The sequence below is a fragment of the Myzus persicae genome, unplaced genomic scaffold (assembly GCF_001856785.1).
Source record: "Myzus persicae strain clone G006 unplaced genomic scaffold, MPER_G0061.0, whole genome shotgun sequence".
In the NCBI taxonomy this organism is placed as follows: domain Eukaryota; kingdom Metazoa; phylum Arthropoda; class Insecta; order Hemiptera; family Aphididae; genus Myzus; species Myzus persicae.
This window is the reverse complement of record NW_019101460.1, coordinates 128,649-146,215: the sequence shown is the minus strand read 5'-3', so window position 1 is coordinate 146,215 and position 17,567 is coordinate 128,649. Positions and strand designations below refer to the sequence as shown.

The following is a 17,567-nucleotide window of genomic DNA, read 5'->3' as shown; positions in this document are numbered from 1 at the left end:
GGTGTTGACTTTCTTAAATCCGAAAATTACAATACACATACTTACAAATAATAGTATAAGTACTTGTAAAGTACATTTTTTATTGTATTGTACTTTGACAGGTTTATACTAATAAACTATGCATTGTACTTTAAATAAATGCATTTATATTTTATAATAAATATATGTATTTCACTAGAACTTTTAATACCTATCTCACAAACAATTATTTACAGTTGTATCAATATTATTAATGTCATTCTACAGTCTAAAAATTTACTGAAAATTATATTTTACTGATATGTAGTAAGTTAGATAGAATTTATAAAACTAAAAGAAAGATAAACCAGTGACATTATGAAATCACCTAAATTATTTGACATCCTAGGCTTCAATAATAATTACTGAGTTTAGATCTCAAAAATAATGTAAAGCATAGAGTACATAGGCTCATGACTATTATCTTAATACTTTTAACTCTCGACAATTTCCTCGTTTTATATTAGGTTTAGTTGCTGCAGCGGCCAACGACTAATTATATTAATTTTAGAGTTTCGATGATGTAAACCCGCGGGTGTTTATATTATACTACCTAAAGTTAATAAATGAATATTACTATGCACGCTGTCCGGTCGTTCTTCGGGAAACGTTTGCAGTATGATGGTGACTCAATCATGTTAAGGAACTACTAATGGGGTCATTCGCAATAGGTACACGGCACAACTCTCAAATACGTATTATTATTACATCCCAGTACAGTTATAGCCGACAACCTTGCTCAATGCCACGGGACATGAGTAATACGGTATGAATATAAAATTTATAACGTTATTATACTCGTCTTCCCCTCAAAGAATGCAAAAATATTATTATTTATAAAAAATTCTACGTATCACCATAATTATTATATTACATTTTCTGTTACGTGAATTTGTGAATTTTGTATATATATATAACATTTGCTTGCATTTATATTTGAACGTGTATGTACACTGAAATAATATAATATATACAATATATGCGTATACCAAATGCTATAATTCGTCTCCACACACGGACGCACACTTTCTCACGGATTTCCTTAATTTCCTTCGTGCTCCATTGTTCATACGTCGGCGACGGTGGCGGAGACTAGGTCACACGCGTTATAAAAAAAAACTATGAAAAAGATCTGACGACAAACAAAAAGAATATAATATGGTATAGATATATATATATATATGGAGAAAAAAATAACCACGTATTGTTTCCAAGTTATTTTTTTTCGGTTATAACTGTAATCACGAGAATCGTTATAGTTTTGTACGACCTCGGTGACGCGGCTCGGCTGCGAAGGGGAAAAAACGGCAACAAGTATATCAAGTAATCGGGTCAAGGGTTTGAATTTTTTGCGAAACTACAGGTCGAAGGACCTGCATAAAACGTGCATTTGAGAAAGAAACGATTTTCACGTACTCTGCGTTCGTGCATAATGACTGGTCACTATGTACAGCACAAGTCATCTGTAGATCCTGTATAATGTTTACCGCGATTACAAAATACATAATACGGACAACATAATTATTGACGAGTTGATCGTCAAAATTGTTATTATAAATATTATTATTGTTAATATTTTTGGATGGTAATAAAAAAACTTCTCGTCAATTAGGTACCTACTTATTAGTTTTTGGTAATCATTGTGCACAACGATAATATGACGTTAGTCAAATTAACCGATTGAAAAAGATATTAAACAGATGCGATTTGTTTACAATTCTATAAACATGTTATAATTATTTATATTTTATATTAAATCTGTTTAAAGGAATTTAAGTTAGGTATTTACTTTCACAATATTGAGTGTTCATAACAGCATACCTGACTTAATATTGTTTAGGTGCTAAGCTTTTTTGAGAGTAAAATTTTATAAAATTATATTGGGTGAACAACTTGCATTAAGCCGATTTTTATTTACTACTTGAAGCGATATAATAGTATAATATTTATTTAGGTAATCATTGACAATACAATATAAAAAGCAATGAAAACTAATTTACATTTTCTACTAAATAAATCTTATGCTCTTATTATATTATAGGTTACTAGCCACACGGGCGACAATAAATACATTTAGCGCCCTTTGTTTCAATATTGGATTTCTAATGTGTTTGACCTCGACATGTTTTTAATTCATAAGCTTCGCCAAAAGGTTAATGTTTAACGGATGTTTGTAATATTTTTTCCATTAACTCTGTCATCTTATGGTGATTAAAATCTATAAAACATACAACAATCAATCAAACCGACCGGTTTAAAATTGAAATACCTATAATATACTGCATAATTATTTTCTCGCACAGACCTACAATCTACATACACAACACAAGCTGCTTGCATGCATGTAAATTGCATTCACTAACGCCGTATTAAGGTTCCGTTTATGATCGCGTTAAAGTAATTATGTTTTAAAGATAAAATAAGTATAAGACAATTTATTTGATTTAGAATGTAACTGACATAAAAGTTGTTCAAACTTCAAATTCATAATATTATAAATATTAAAATATTAATTTTCATAAAAATACGCAAATACTAACCAAAATTTTGTATCACAAAGTTATTTATTCTATTTTCTTACTAAATTGAACGATACAAAAATGTATAAACTAATATTCCAAAATAAATGTTTCAAAAAATAACTACCTAATTAATATCTTATATAATATTATGGCCTAACTCGAGCCTAGCCATCTTAGATCTCTGAATCTCTTAAACCTAAAAACGTTTAACCCTACAAATTTGTTAAGCAACAGGAGGTATACAATGCTTACCATAATACCATCGATATTATAATTTAAAAATTATACCTTGTAACCATATTACATAGGTAAGAATTTATGTTTAAGTCAAGTTATTCATACTTTATATGATGAAGTTTTTAAATTTCTTCAGATGGAAACAAATAAGTCAAGCATTTACGATAATTTTTATAGTTTTTTGAACTGCAGATGAATCAATATTTGACTGATCTTAATTCGTTTAACTCAATAAAGAATTACAATATTCAATATTAAATCTATATTGGGGTTCGCTTTTTAATGAGTATTTAAACAATAACACCTAAATAATGTCACCTAAATTGGCTAAATCACATTTTTTTTTATAGATTATTAGAAAAAAGTGTTTCATATGATAATATATTAGAGTTTACAATTTTATTATATAAGAACAATTAGATATTAAAAAATAGTGTCAACTCATTTAAAATATTTAAATATTTACTTGAGATCCCACAGGATAACACAGTCCACAGACTGTGGTTGTCAGTATTTAATAGTATGCATGTTAATAGTTATAACTTCTGATAGAAGTGAACAGATGTTAAAATATGTGTAGCTGTGTAGGCATCAATCAATGGTTTGGAATTTTGTCAACGATTTAATAGGAACGTTTTTTTAAAATAAATTGTAAATAGGGCCATACCCCATAAGGGTTATAATGAACTTTGTGTGTATCTACCGCTAGATAGCGCTAAAAATACCAACTATTACAATTAATATTGGGTAAACGAAAATCGACGGCTAGTGGCGTGTGTCATGACGCCCATAGTACTCTAACCGTTAGAGGTATTCAAACTTTTTCATCCCGCGGCTGCTTTAAGTCTTCGCAAAATATTGACAGCTCCCAAATTATAAATGATAAAAAAATCAATGTTCATATGAATGTAATTTAATTTAGTTTTAGCGAGACTTACAAACAGCATTAGATTTTTATTTATATAGATTTATTTTTATTATTTATTTCCATATAACATATTATATAAAAAAAAATAAAGCTATATTTAGTGAATGATTGTTGTAGATAATTCAACGTTTCCCGACCGGTGTACATTAATGATAATAGTAAACGTTTTTCGTAAAAATATTTATTAGTTTTCAATTTTACTACGCGGCTCGCTTCGACAACTCTCATGACGCCCCTGGGAGCCGCGACGCACAGTTTGAAATTTGAATACCTCTGCTCTAACGAGTAGTTGTAGTAAATAGTAACACACATTCGCAGTCATTTGTGTATAATACCTGTAGCAATATTAACAACCAACAGAAAAATTAACATATTACATATTATTACAAAAACAATTATTATTATTGTTATAACTATGTGGCTATGTATAATAATGATTTGTTTATGAGCTATTTACTGTTGCAACTTGCAGTTGCAGTTCGCATTAATTACCTAATTCAATACATATGAAAGGTTCTAAATTACTAAGCTTCATTCTAGGAACCAGTGAATAATTTATAATATAGGTGAATTTATTCATATCCTACCATGCAGACGAATAACTCAAATAAATGCGTAATCCTATGGAAACGGATGGTACGCTTGTCATCACTCGTCGAGCTGGAATTTGTCAAACCCCATTTCGCCTCTGTTCTTCAGTAATATATTATAATATTAAACATTTCACATTATAATAATAATTCGTTAATATGAACTCGAGAATGGAGAATGGTGAGGTAATATTTTATAAAGATTTCTGATCTTTAGAGAGATCGCACTGCACAACACTATACACTTTTACAAATACGCACTCGAAGACGAGAAAATGAAAACGATTCTGTCGAAAATTGTATTATGAAGACCAAGACGACCATTTCATAACACGGTTACATCACAACGGTTAGTGAACCGACTGACAATATCACGGATACATTAGGTCACGCCGATAATAGTTTTGGAGGCAACTGTCTGCGTCTGACCGTGAATTCTTTGACTGAGGATCTATATACCCCATGGACCATGGTTACGGTATAGGACGTACTCTCGAGAGTCGAGAGGCACGCGTTAAGGCGAACAAGATGAATTGATGTATAATTGATATCTATCCACCTTGAAGGCGGGTTTCCACTTTACAGTTTCGCGAACCTAGGAGAAAAAAACCCTGTCATATGAAAAAATGCCCTTTACCAACAAACACTTAACATTTAATGATTATACTCTAATTATTGATATTATTTATTATTTATTATAACATAATGTATTCCGGGGCTTAAAATAAACTTAATATAATTATATTTTGTACTTTTACATCATATTTATTTTAATATAGTTTGTAGACCGTTACACGAAATATTGCGTAAATATTATTTTAATTTCATATTTAATCTAGATTTATTTTGTATAATTTTTATATTATTTAATAACGATATGTAAGTCCACTATACATTGTTTTTCATTAGGTAATCATAAAATATATTTATGCAATTGTAATATAATACCTTCATTCTTCATCATTTTCAAAATAAAGTAAAATGTCAATTACTTAAGTTTAATTGGGAATAATCCACATTGGAGTCATTGGCGCACATACGGGGTGCCTGAGGGTGCTTAGCACCCAATGTCTTTGATTAGCACCCCCTAATTATTTTGAGTTAAAAATATCGTTAAAATTGTAACTTTGCGTTTGAAAGAATGACTTTAGTCCAATTGTATTGGTAATGCACTAAAGCCACTGACATATAGTTACTGTTTAAACATGTTTAATATAATAAAAAAACAAAATTGATGAAAGTAGTGAAAATGTGGATGACCCTGACTGCATCCATTGTTCATCGAAAAATGTAATAGTCGTTGGATTCATTGGTTATAATATATCAGTCAAAACAAAATGCTTTATTGAAAATCGGGTTCACTACTTCGATTTTTTTTAACATAGTAATTTATAATTTTATTCCAAATGCAATTAATTTATGCCTGGTGTGTATAACTGCATTGCTGTATAAGGGGTGAGGGAACGAAGCCCCCCCCCCACGGGTCACTTTGGGGGTTAAAAATTTTAGCACTCCCAAATTGAAGACTGAATGTGCGCTTATGGCTGGCGTGTGTTCAAAAAGTGTATATAAAATATAAATTCAATTAGAATTGACTTAAGAATTACTATAGAAAAAAATGCATGATTTTCTTTGGATATAACAAGGGTGACCCTGGAGTTTTGGGACACATTATATAGGTATGGTTTACAATATTAGGTACATAAAGATTTTATAGTAGTTTTCAGGAGAAGTGGCCCTCGAAGGTAGCCTCACTAGTTAGTCGTTTTGACACAGGGGCTCTAAAACTTCTTCCAAACGATGTACGGCATATTTAAATTAATATTTCGTGGAGCTACCAGCCAATGTTGAAAACCACTTTTTTCAGAAATATCGTCACCAGCAACTCCACCATCGAAGGCCACTTTTCCTAAAAACTACTAAGATTAAATTTAACTGATTGAAGATAATTTTTTTCCGAACTTATTTTCCAAATAGCCAGTTTGCTGGTCACGTTGGTCACTTGATCCGTTTCCCCCCCATTCGTTATCAATTAGCAATGATTTTTTATCGAAACGTTGAATTCGTTTTAAGCAGTGAGTACCTACCAACGTAAATAGATTTATGGAGTGCCACGAAATGTTGGCGAAACTGAGTCCTAAACGAATTACCGTGTAAACTCAGGCTTGACGAAACAAGCCGATTCGTTTTAGAAATAAGTTTTGAGAACCTGGTAAAGGTAAGATGCACAACCATCAAATATAATATTTTATTCACAAGAATAGCGACAATTGCATTATAGCTTCTGTACTTAGAATGTATATTGCATTTACGCATAATATATGTAGATCACTAAGACATAATATTGGTGAATTAGGTTAGATTAATTTATAATCCACCCCTCCCCTCGTATCCCATCAACAAAATATTAGTAGATATCAATAATTTCAAAATGTATTAGGTACTTGAGCTTGAGCCTATACTCGTAGATAAAGTTATAGCAAAAATGGTAAAGTTGCCAACTTTAAGTTGGCCCTAACCACAAATAGTTTCTGGTTTGAAATATTTTAACAGCTTGTTTGCAAATTCTTAACACCAATTTACAATTAAATTGAAAAATATTATCACATTTTTCGAATTGATCGGACGAAGTTGGGGGGCAACATTTTCTCTAACGATTTTAATTATTTTGCTGTACTTATAATAAAAAAAGTTTTTCAGTTGAAACAGATTTCGCCAAAATGATATGAGTACAGTAGGTTAAATAAACGAATAAAATTAAATATAAATTCCTTACTTAATATTTGCGAAAGGAAATGTGAACTAATAATCTAAGTGGTTAGAAATAGAAAATTGTACCAAGTATACAACATAGTAGCTACCTACTTTTATTTGGAAAAAAATAAACAAAAAGATCTACAGACAATAGAAATTCCAACAAAATTTGAAAGTTCTCTATCATTGTACAACAAAACTGCTCCACCTTTTTTCTCAAAAGAAAAATCGGTAACGTCAAATTACTATGCTTACTGTACAAATATAATTCGGTATTTGTGTTTTATTGATTTAAATAATTTAAATAATACTATTTTTAACAACGATTACATATTTATACATAAATATTACACATTTTAACTTTATACAAAAGTTCATTTTCTTGTGTAAATAATTGGTCTTAATATATTGCTTATTTAAATATGATTTTTCCAAATGATCCAAATGTGATTTGATCACTCACACACTGCATACAATCTGATTTCAACTTCCTCCAATTTTCACTAACAACAACTTATCCTCATTTTGTATTAAAATTTGAAGTTTTTGACCGGTTGAACATTTTTTGTATCGACAATAATTTTAAAAAAACTAAAAAAAATCGAGATTTTCTTATGTCTATAAATAGCTTAATAAGAGTCAAAAATATTTTGAAAAAGTTATGTAAACATTCTAGTACAAACATTCAGTGAGAATTTCATGTACCTATCGACGATTATTTTTTTTCAAAAACTAGTTTTGCGTAGAAATCTCATTTACTTAATTTTTTGTTTGTCTTTATTGGTGCTTTTGAAAACTATAAGGAATTTACTTTTGACCCCCCTCCTCAAGTATCAACTAGATTCACTTTCTTACCAGGTAAGATGCTGAAGTAGAAATTCGAAGCATTTTTACAATTATACCGCTCCAAAAGGTGATGACAGACAAAAAAAAAATTCATTCGTGAAGTTTCATTGCTCCTCTCAGAATTGTACATAGATAATATATGTACATTAAAGCTTGGCCAATTCGCTCCAATAATATTGCTAACAACACAAAATTGGTTTTGATCCACGCAAGTTTGTCATGTTATACTTTGTAAGACTGAGGCAAGTGACAACACAATAACACATTAGGGTGTGATGTCCTCTTAAAACGAGATATCGCATCGTTCGTTAAATAACAGGGAAACAGCATTCGTTACGAGTGTTGAAAACATAATATATAAAAATCCTACGCAGCAGAGCACCCCAAGCAAGGATTTAAAAATTTTTTTCCATCAACACTAAACACTTAATTCTACAGATGTTATTGATTGAAAAATATAAACTCTAATTTTGCACATCGTTTGGTGTTACTTTATTGTTGATGATATAATAATATAGTAAAGCTTTTAGTGTATAATCATGTACCAGATAGGTATGTATCAAAATCGATTCGTGCATGGTCTAAGAATAATAAGTGTATATCACAGCACTCGTTCCAGATGATAAAATTAAAATTTGTAGACTTGTGTACTGATTTTCGCTTCCATAGTATGAATTATTAAAATATTGTAAGCTTATATCTCATAATCTGATAATTCATATCTATTTTAAGCCTTTGTGAAACTTGTCCTTTGTTAGGTTTTTACATAGCCGGATAGGTGCTGTTACGGAGGTCTATTTGGGGGGGGGGGTCACGTTATAAACGAACTCGTGCAGTAGTATTATTATAATGTACCTGGAAAGTGATAGTGCAGGTATGGGATGATGACGTACACTTTCGTATACACCTCGTTCGGCCAAAGAATCGCGATGCACTATACCCGCTGATGAAATATCCTATGTCTGCGGCTACAGTAGTGTGACCACTGCACCGAGCGATGACAATAGTTCACCGCTAAAGCAGCAGAGATCGATGAAAATTACAAAACGCAGCGCGCCGTACTCCACTTCTATAATATCTCTTACAGAATATAATATCATGCAACCGTAGAATTGTCAGTGTTTTCGGCCGAAAACACCGTTCAAATATAGTACGGGTACGTAAAACGACTATTTAAGTATAATGTTAATTAAACGTTTTCAGCACGCGCGACTATCGGCCCAGTGACCGCCGGCGACCGCTGTTGGACGTATACTGCAGCAGCTGAACGAGCCACGCGCACAGTTTGTCCAGCCCTGTCAGTGGCCGTGGCGGTGGTGGTGCCGCGAACGCCGGTGGTGCGGCTCGCCGCGCGGAGGAGAGACCTTGAACCGACCGGTTCGAACGTTGTATAATATCGTATATAATATATAATAATAAAATGCATGGACAGAACGGTGCGCGCACGCATTACGCGTTGTATTGTAATGTACGGCGTTTGTACAATGGGAATCCGTCGGTCGTCGCGTTCACTCGGTCGGCGGGGCACGTTGGTCGTACACCGAACTCGTTCGCTGTCGTCCGACACGAACGTGTAGAGGTATATCGCCGGTACACGACTGTTGGGCGGTGGTTGTGCTGTTGAAATGGGAGGGGGGGGTCACGCTGTGCCGGCTCGTATCGTACGTCGGTGGACCTGCAGAATCGGCTCCGATGACACTGTATGATAATATTATATAGTGCTATATTATATATTATCCTCGTCGTAATAATATTAAAATCTAGACCTGGCAGAACAATCGCGAGATTCACCCGCATACAGGGTGCCGAGGGGCTATCGAGTTTTCTGAGTTTTCCGTGTTGGCCATCATATTAGAAATTGTAATATTACATATTATTATTATGTAATTTTTAAAAAACGGAACGACGTGATGACCAGCCCTGTATAATATTATGTTTATAGTTTTACGTGATTGCGTTTTCTCGTATGTCACTGCACTTGGGTCTGAGAAAGAAGACAATTAATAGTGTGATGTCTTCCATTTAGAAAAAAACCTGTTCCTTATTATATAGTTTAACCGTTTAAGGGTTTATTGGAGATGGTATGGTTGTATGAAGCTTACAATTTTTTATAAAAATGTATAATCCCCCCATTAAGGAAATTCCTAATTACGCACCACTGCTTTGTACATGTCACACAATTGCATATTATAGGTTCGTTAAGCGTTTTTCAAGATAACAACACTACATTAAGCATACCATCTGCAAATTGCAATATCTACAATAATTGTCTGTCTATAAGTTATAAAATTCAGTCTACAGAAATCCAATAAGCCGTGACGCATAAAACTATCAAGAGGTCCGTGAAGTTAGTAGAAAAATTCGAGCACTAATTTCCACTATAACACCATTATTTAGTGCTCAATTAGTGCTATTCAACCATAGCATTTTCAAAATTAGTACTATACCCGGTAAAAAGTTACTCGGGGGCTTACCCCTCTACTCTAACTTCACGTATCAGGTGCACCAACAGCACCAAAATCCGCGATAGCACCGAATTTTAGTGCCCAATTAGTGCTATTCGATGGTATTTTTTTCAAATTTTTTTTTATTAGATATATTTTTTATTTTAGTTAATATTAGTTTTATTATTCAAATAATCAAATATTGTACAAAAAATATTTTTTTATGGATCTAAGAATCTTCTATATGACTTATGCTGGGTTGCATCAACAGTCACTAAACATTTAACGAATCAATAGTGACTGATAATAGTTATAGTAGATAGTAACCTAACTAATTCTGACTTATCTAATTACTAGTTGTTATTAGTGAACTTGCAGACTTCAAAATGTTTCAAGTTAATGAAGTTGAGCCTAATGTGTTTCGAGCTAATTTGCTAAATGAGAATGATATTAATTCATATATACGATTGCACAGTATAAAAACGAAAACTAGTTGGTGCATTTTTAGTTCAAAACAGTCTACTACAGTGGTTCTCAGTCTTGTTAGTACTGCTACCCAAATTTCCCATGAAAAATCTTTCACGACCCACATGATTTCGCTTTTCAAAAAGTAGTTATAAAAACAAAATTTGTTTATTACTTTTATTAGGTATTTATTATCTTATAGGTTTATAATCAATATATTTTTACAGATGTACTTTTAATTATTAGGCTTTAATGATGACGGAAAAACTGAAGCACTTTTTTAGGCTAAATTGAAGTTTTAAAAATGAATCTTCTGATAAATTGATTAGTTTGTCATCGGCTTTTGTTGATATCCCAGTCGATATAGCTCCCTGAAACGGATTTACTACGTACTTTTTTTCGTTTTAAAACTATTGCAGAGACGGTATAATAATATAATGTGAGTATTTATCGTCCTCTCGAACGTACACTGCACTCGTGCAGGTTATACTTACAAAATTCTGATGAGCGCTTGTAGCATGTGCATTTTGCGTCGCATGGTTGTAGCGTGACTGAAACCGGTAATCAAAAAGAAAAAAACAATTCGCGATACAAATGTTTGTACAGTATGCACATAAGTTCTTTCTTTGTAACGAAGAATCTATAGTCTGCGACTTATTATTATTATTATTATTATTATTATTATTATTATTATTATTATTATTATTATTATTATTATTATTATTAACAAATATCATTGTAAATATTAGCTTCGAGGAGTCGCGCGCAATGTCATGCTGTCTACACAGCGTCCGGTCACCCTACATGCAATGTAAGTAGGTGATTGGAGCTTAACAATTTTATTGGTATCAAATTTTCAGCCATTAAATATATATTTATACATATTATACTCCTATATTATATTATTTCATATTTATTATTAGCTATTAGGTTATTAACTCACTGAAATAAGTGAACACGAATTACTCGAATTTTTGTTTTTAGAAACTATGTTTCTTCCAGAAAACCAACAAATGGCTTATTTATACTAAATTATAGCTACTATGTAGTATGTATTATGTCAATCATATTTTATTTTCGTAATTCTATTGCTTACAAAGAATGTTTTTAATTGTATTGTAATATAGTATTCAATTAAAAATAATAAAGAATAATTTGACCAACAATATATTTCTTCATGTATTTAAAAAAAAAAAATAATAACTTTTGAAAATGAGAGGCTGGCAAAATGTCCTTCTTATATGCGGAAAATTGCTTAATCCGCCACTGGTCTTGCGTATTTAAATATTGAGCGGCTCAGCGCAATTGTTGAGATGTGTAGCTAATATTGATATTTTATATTATTATATATCAAAACATCTAAAAATTAAGTATAGGTTTAATAGGTACCTAATTATTAGTTATTAATAACAAATTATTGTAAAATGTAAATCTTTACAGACGTCGTATTTTTTTATATCTATATTCTATCAGCAGCGGTGCAATATTATATTTTTACTTAAAATATAGATGATATAGTTACATCGACAGAATTATACTATAAACGTTTTCATGACTATAAAATATGTATAAAATATATAATATAAAATAAAATTCCGTGGTCATTATGTGTCGGAAGAGTTCATTATCCTTAAGCGTCGGATTTGTAAGAAAAATACTGGTCATGATAAAACTATTGTCAATATGCCTAAACATATCAGTACCACATACAAATAAATAAATATAATATAATTTTTTGTAGGTATATACATAAATGAGACTTTCCTAAGTGACTAATTCATAATCAACGCAGAGCCAAATCTATTATAGCTATCGATTTGAAATGTTGAGGGTAGATTAATATTATAATTTCCCGGCGCACTAATTGGTGACATTTTTTGTGTGTGTTTGTGTGGATGGCTTAGATTTACAGTTCAACCCGGTAGGTTCAACTCGGGGAGGTGCTCAAACGGGGATTTTGAGATTTACGAAGGACATTTTTGTTTTTAAATGGTTGCTTTTGGTTATAGGAGAAATATAAATATATTTAGTAGGAATTAGTATTTTTTTTGTTTATTGGTTGCCATTGGTTAATTGGGCAGATCTGCAGGTATAAGCTTGCATAAAATTTAATTTACGCACATTGCATACCAAGGTGGCTGAGTGGCACTTATAGCCGCTCATCTGCTTATAATATTATAATGTAAAATATAAAATATTCGATCCTATTGTTTTCGAATATCTTTCCTTGTAATTTGTGGTGGGCAACCAAACAATGATCACTCGTTTTTGACACGCACGTTTTCCTATACCAGCAACCACGTTTTCAGCAAATATAATAATTATCTATAAAATATAAAATAATATTGTATAATATTTATATATCGTTCCTATCCGTGTACGTGTATACTGTATTATTGGCTGGTAATTGTTTTTCTGGTGGTTGTTAGTATATATTTTGTATAATATATAGTTACGACTAATACCTAATAACGTATAACCACACCTTCTGCGGTACCTACGCTTGATACATACTTTTCAGCAACACAAACATATAATATTCACAACAACAATACAACATACATAAGGAATCAAACGATTTTCTGGTCACCATCGTTGTTGTTAGCACCTTACAAACTGGCATCGGTCGTAGCGACGTGTACACTAATGATATTAATTAACGGAGACAATCTGAGACAGTCTCAAAAAGTCGAAACTCCAACATGTATCACAACGAGAGCCGATGGTCGTGGATGCATTTGCAGTTTGCATGTCGAAAAAAATGGAACCAAAACGCACGCTGTCCATTGCCTACTCTGACGGTCGATCGCGTACATTCATTTATTATAACTAGAATATTGATATCTGAAAATGGTTATAACAATTCCTCGAGATTTTTGATTATATCCTTTAACATAATAATATTTCCTTTAAGCTATAGGTATCTGCAGTAGAATATTATGCACACAATTTTTTTATACTCCTCTACTATTATATTAGTTAGTATACTTATTAAAAATATTTTATTCAGTTGGAAATTATGCTTTACCTATGTATATCACTGTATAGTCTGTGTTTATTAAGGTAGTTCATCGTCTGAAATCTGCGTCGTTCTACTCGGACGAGCAATACGCATGATCACATTCCGGAAGTACCTATACATGTTGACATTGTTGTATACAAAAAGGACACACTCTGCTGTGTTGTAACTTGTGGCCAAATATAATTGTGGAAGGTAAGACCACTTGGATTGATCAGTATAAATGTCTGTAAATTGTTATTGATTGACGATTCGGTTCTAGTCCCTGAAGATTACAATATATTTTCAAAAATATTTTATCGTAATAAAATATGACATTTCCTCGATTTTTGAGTACGGAATGTATACATATAATTATAGAATTTAATATACAATATTATGTTGATTGCCCGGCTATCTAAGATTAGAGATTAACGTGGTAAAAAAAATTGTGCGTGTGCAATAGGCACACGTGAATGATGTGAAACTTCTTTACGGAAAGTATGAAGCTCTTATTGACGCCATAAAGATTGCACGGAGTGAAAAATATAGTTGTTATTTATTTAGGATTTATCATACATTAACAGTTATATCATAACTCGTTTATATATTTGCAGATTCAAAATATTAAATAACATACCAAACTAAGAACTGAGGGTTCAATGTCAAGTTAAGTTATTTTCAGAGTTTTTCAACTATTGATAATTGCTAAAATGCTACTTTATTGTATTTAATTTGTATGAGCAGCCAGCCATGTATAAACTACAGAATATACGATACCCGTGTGAATTGTGTGTATAGTGTATAACTGCGCCTTAAAAGTTTCCTTAATCTTATTTAGAGAAATTTTTTTTTCTGCTCATGATTTCAGATTTTTACATGATTTTCTTGGTTGATTTCTTCTTAATTTCTTAATGCTCTTCGCCTGGATTTGAACACGTCATAGACGAAAAGAGTGTATATTGCGTCAGTGTGTCATCGCCTTTATATTATGTATGAGTATGACCACAGAATTCTGGGGACAGCAATTTTTTGTACTTGTGTAGATGTGAAGGGAAACACAGGCTCGGCGTTTACGGGGGGCCATAGGAGCCATGGCCCCTCCCTAGACATCAAAATACGTATAAATAATAATTTTTTTTAGAAATCTGTATAGAAGTTCTAAGAATTATAATCACGGCCTCTGTAGGGTGTAAATAGTTTTATAATACATATAAATTTGTATATGTTAATTAACCATTTAAATTGTTTAATATAAATATTTATTTTACATTTTTACCTTCATACCTACCCATGTTTTTTCCTCTGTAGGTTAAAAAGTAGTATCATTTTTGGACCCAATGGATATTGCCCCCCCCCCCTTAGAAGTTGAATCAAATCCGCCACTGGGGAAACATCCGTGTCCAGTGAATGCATGTATTACGTGCATTCACTGTATTACGTGGTAGTCGTATAGTTCTTTATAATCGTGGACGTGGTACTAGTCTAAAGATATAATGATTCGTGGTTCGTTCATGTCACAACTGCCCATTGATATATCAAACATGGTGAGTATTGATAAAATCACATATTATCGATACACGCTTGCTACTAAGTTGGCGCATAGTTTTGTCACGATGTCACTTGATGATAGCTTCTCTCATGTTTAAACGCAAACAATATTGTCACATTATTGTGTTATTGTGAATCGCGATGATCGTCACGTGACGTAAAACTATGAAATCAATGATATGCTTTGTTTTGTTTCAATTTCAATGTATGACTATAATCAAACAGACCCAGTAATTAATGATTAATTGTTAATCATCAAACAAAGTAGTAATTGATTATTTAAAATAATAATATGATCGATCCTATATCCACCAGAGGCCTTGGAGTGCGTCGTCTTTGAACTATCTTCTCTAATGATGCGTAATGTTTACGTGAACTTAAGTTGAGTATTGTACCTAACCTTGTGTAAAAATAAGCACACAAATACACAATAGTAATGATACCACGTAATTTAAATAATTAAATTCAACATTACATCGATGTACATCTAGTCACTAGAAATTATATTAATATCTATTGATTTTTTTCATTAAATATAATATATTGAGATAATTATGGCAATTATGTAGAGGACATCATTTCCTGTGGATTATTAGAAAGAAAATCAATATAGAAAATATATAGCTATTAAATTGTTGACTATATAGTATAGTGTATATAATATACGCTGCCACGCTGGTTGAATTTAGATGATTTTACTGTTACAACGATTTACAGTATAAGGTCTATATATGAGTTACGCCCATATGTACGTATAGCTTATATACTAAGAGCATAATATTAGATAATAGGTATATTATATTATGTAATTTATATTTTATATGCTCATAAGTCATAATACTATTTCACTGATTATTTCGTTCGAGCCGCTGCAAGTGCGAATAAAACCAACGAAATCTTACAACTCGAGCCACGGGAACTCTACGGGCAAAAACATCAAAAAAATACATTTTTCACGTATCCCGCCATTTTGTATGCCACTCCTAACGTGTGTGAGACACCGAAGGGTTTCGAACTCTCGATCTCCTGTTTACTAGACAGGCGCTTTTAACCATGATGCGGCGCCGGGACGGACGCGTATTGGTGAACTTGGTTTATTTAAAAGCCGATCGCGTACATAGCAGTTATGTATTCGTATACTAACTACTAAAAACTGCTAATTGTAGGGCCTGGATGCTGATGATTTTTTATAGGTTTTTTAGAATATCAACATTCTGCCATCCGGGACCTAATCGTAACAAATGTATAGGTTGTATAGTCTATTGTCGATGGATAACACTTAATATATAGTGCCAAGAAGTGGTCAGTGGATTACCAAATCAGGGTTATTTGTTTGTAAATAATTAAATAATTAATTAGTCAATATCAAACCTACTGGGTATAGGGTACTACAACTTATTATCGACTCTAGTGGTATATGAAGTACAGTCGTCGGGCAACTTAGGTATTTTATTACATTTTTCAATTATTATCAATTATTTTAAAATATTATCGTTATTTATATTTTATTTACAATTAATTGTCGCTTGCTATTTCTAAAGAAACCACTACCCTCGCCTCAGGCAAACGAACCCTTGTAACGATTAACGGCCAACAGAACGAGCTGTTGTGTGTCCACCTACGCAACTGATGGCTGGAAGTTCGTCATTCTGGATTCGATGCCGACCGTTTTTAAGGGATTCAATATAGACAATACAATTTTAAGTACGTGAGTAGGTCATCATTAGTGGGTATGACTTACGATGTAGAGAATATAATATCTTGGTGGTGTACTGGTGTGAATGTATAGTGTAAAATAAATGGATATGGTGTATCGTTCCCATGTGCACGTGCATGCACATGTCATCATGTCAATAACGTTATAACATGAATAGTAATGATGATTAATTGCCATAGCTACATCCTGATTATGTATCTAATGATCTTGTTACATCTGTCTGGAATAATCAGTTTTGCCGAGTTTACCTTAACTGGGTTAGTTACCCGATGTAACGTTTAAAACTCAATTGTACCTAATAAGTAATAACTTTGAAACGGTAAAAATTTGCAAAAAAGAATTGACCTCGACGTGATTTGAACACGCAACCTTCTGATCTGGAGTCAGACGCGCTACCGTTGCGCCACGAGGTCTCCTACAGCAAACTATGCAAACTTGTTTATTTAAGCAAACTCTCCGCCAAACATTAAATATTTTTTGTTGTCAATTGTATATCA

The 17,567-nt window shown here is 32.2% G+C and overlaps 1 protein-coding gene and 1 non-coding gene across 3 annotated transcripts in view; both read right to left on the bottom strand.

The window, feature by feature from the left end:
* Positions 1 to 9,141, bottom strand: part of LOC111029208 — a 90,162-nt gene extending 81,021 nt beyond the window's left edge. For both annotated transcript variants that reach the window (XM_022308140.1, XM_022308141.1), the window contains exon 1: positions 8,751 to 9,141. The gene's annotated coding sequence lies outside the window, so the exon portion shown is untranslated. The remainder of the gene's footprint in view (positions 1 to 8,750) is intronic.
* An 8,270-nt stretch (positions 9,142 to 17,411) lies between these two features.
* On the bottom strand, positions 17,412 to 17,483 carry Trnaw-cca. Its single transcript has one exon. It is a non-coding gene; the product is annotated as a tRNA-Trp (tRNA).
* Between the last annotated feature and the right edge of the window lie 84 nt (positions 17,484 to 17,567).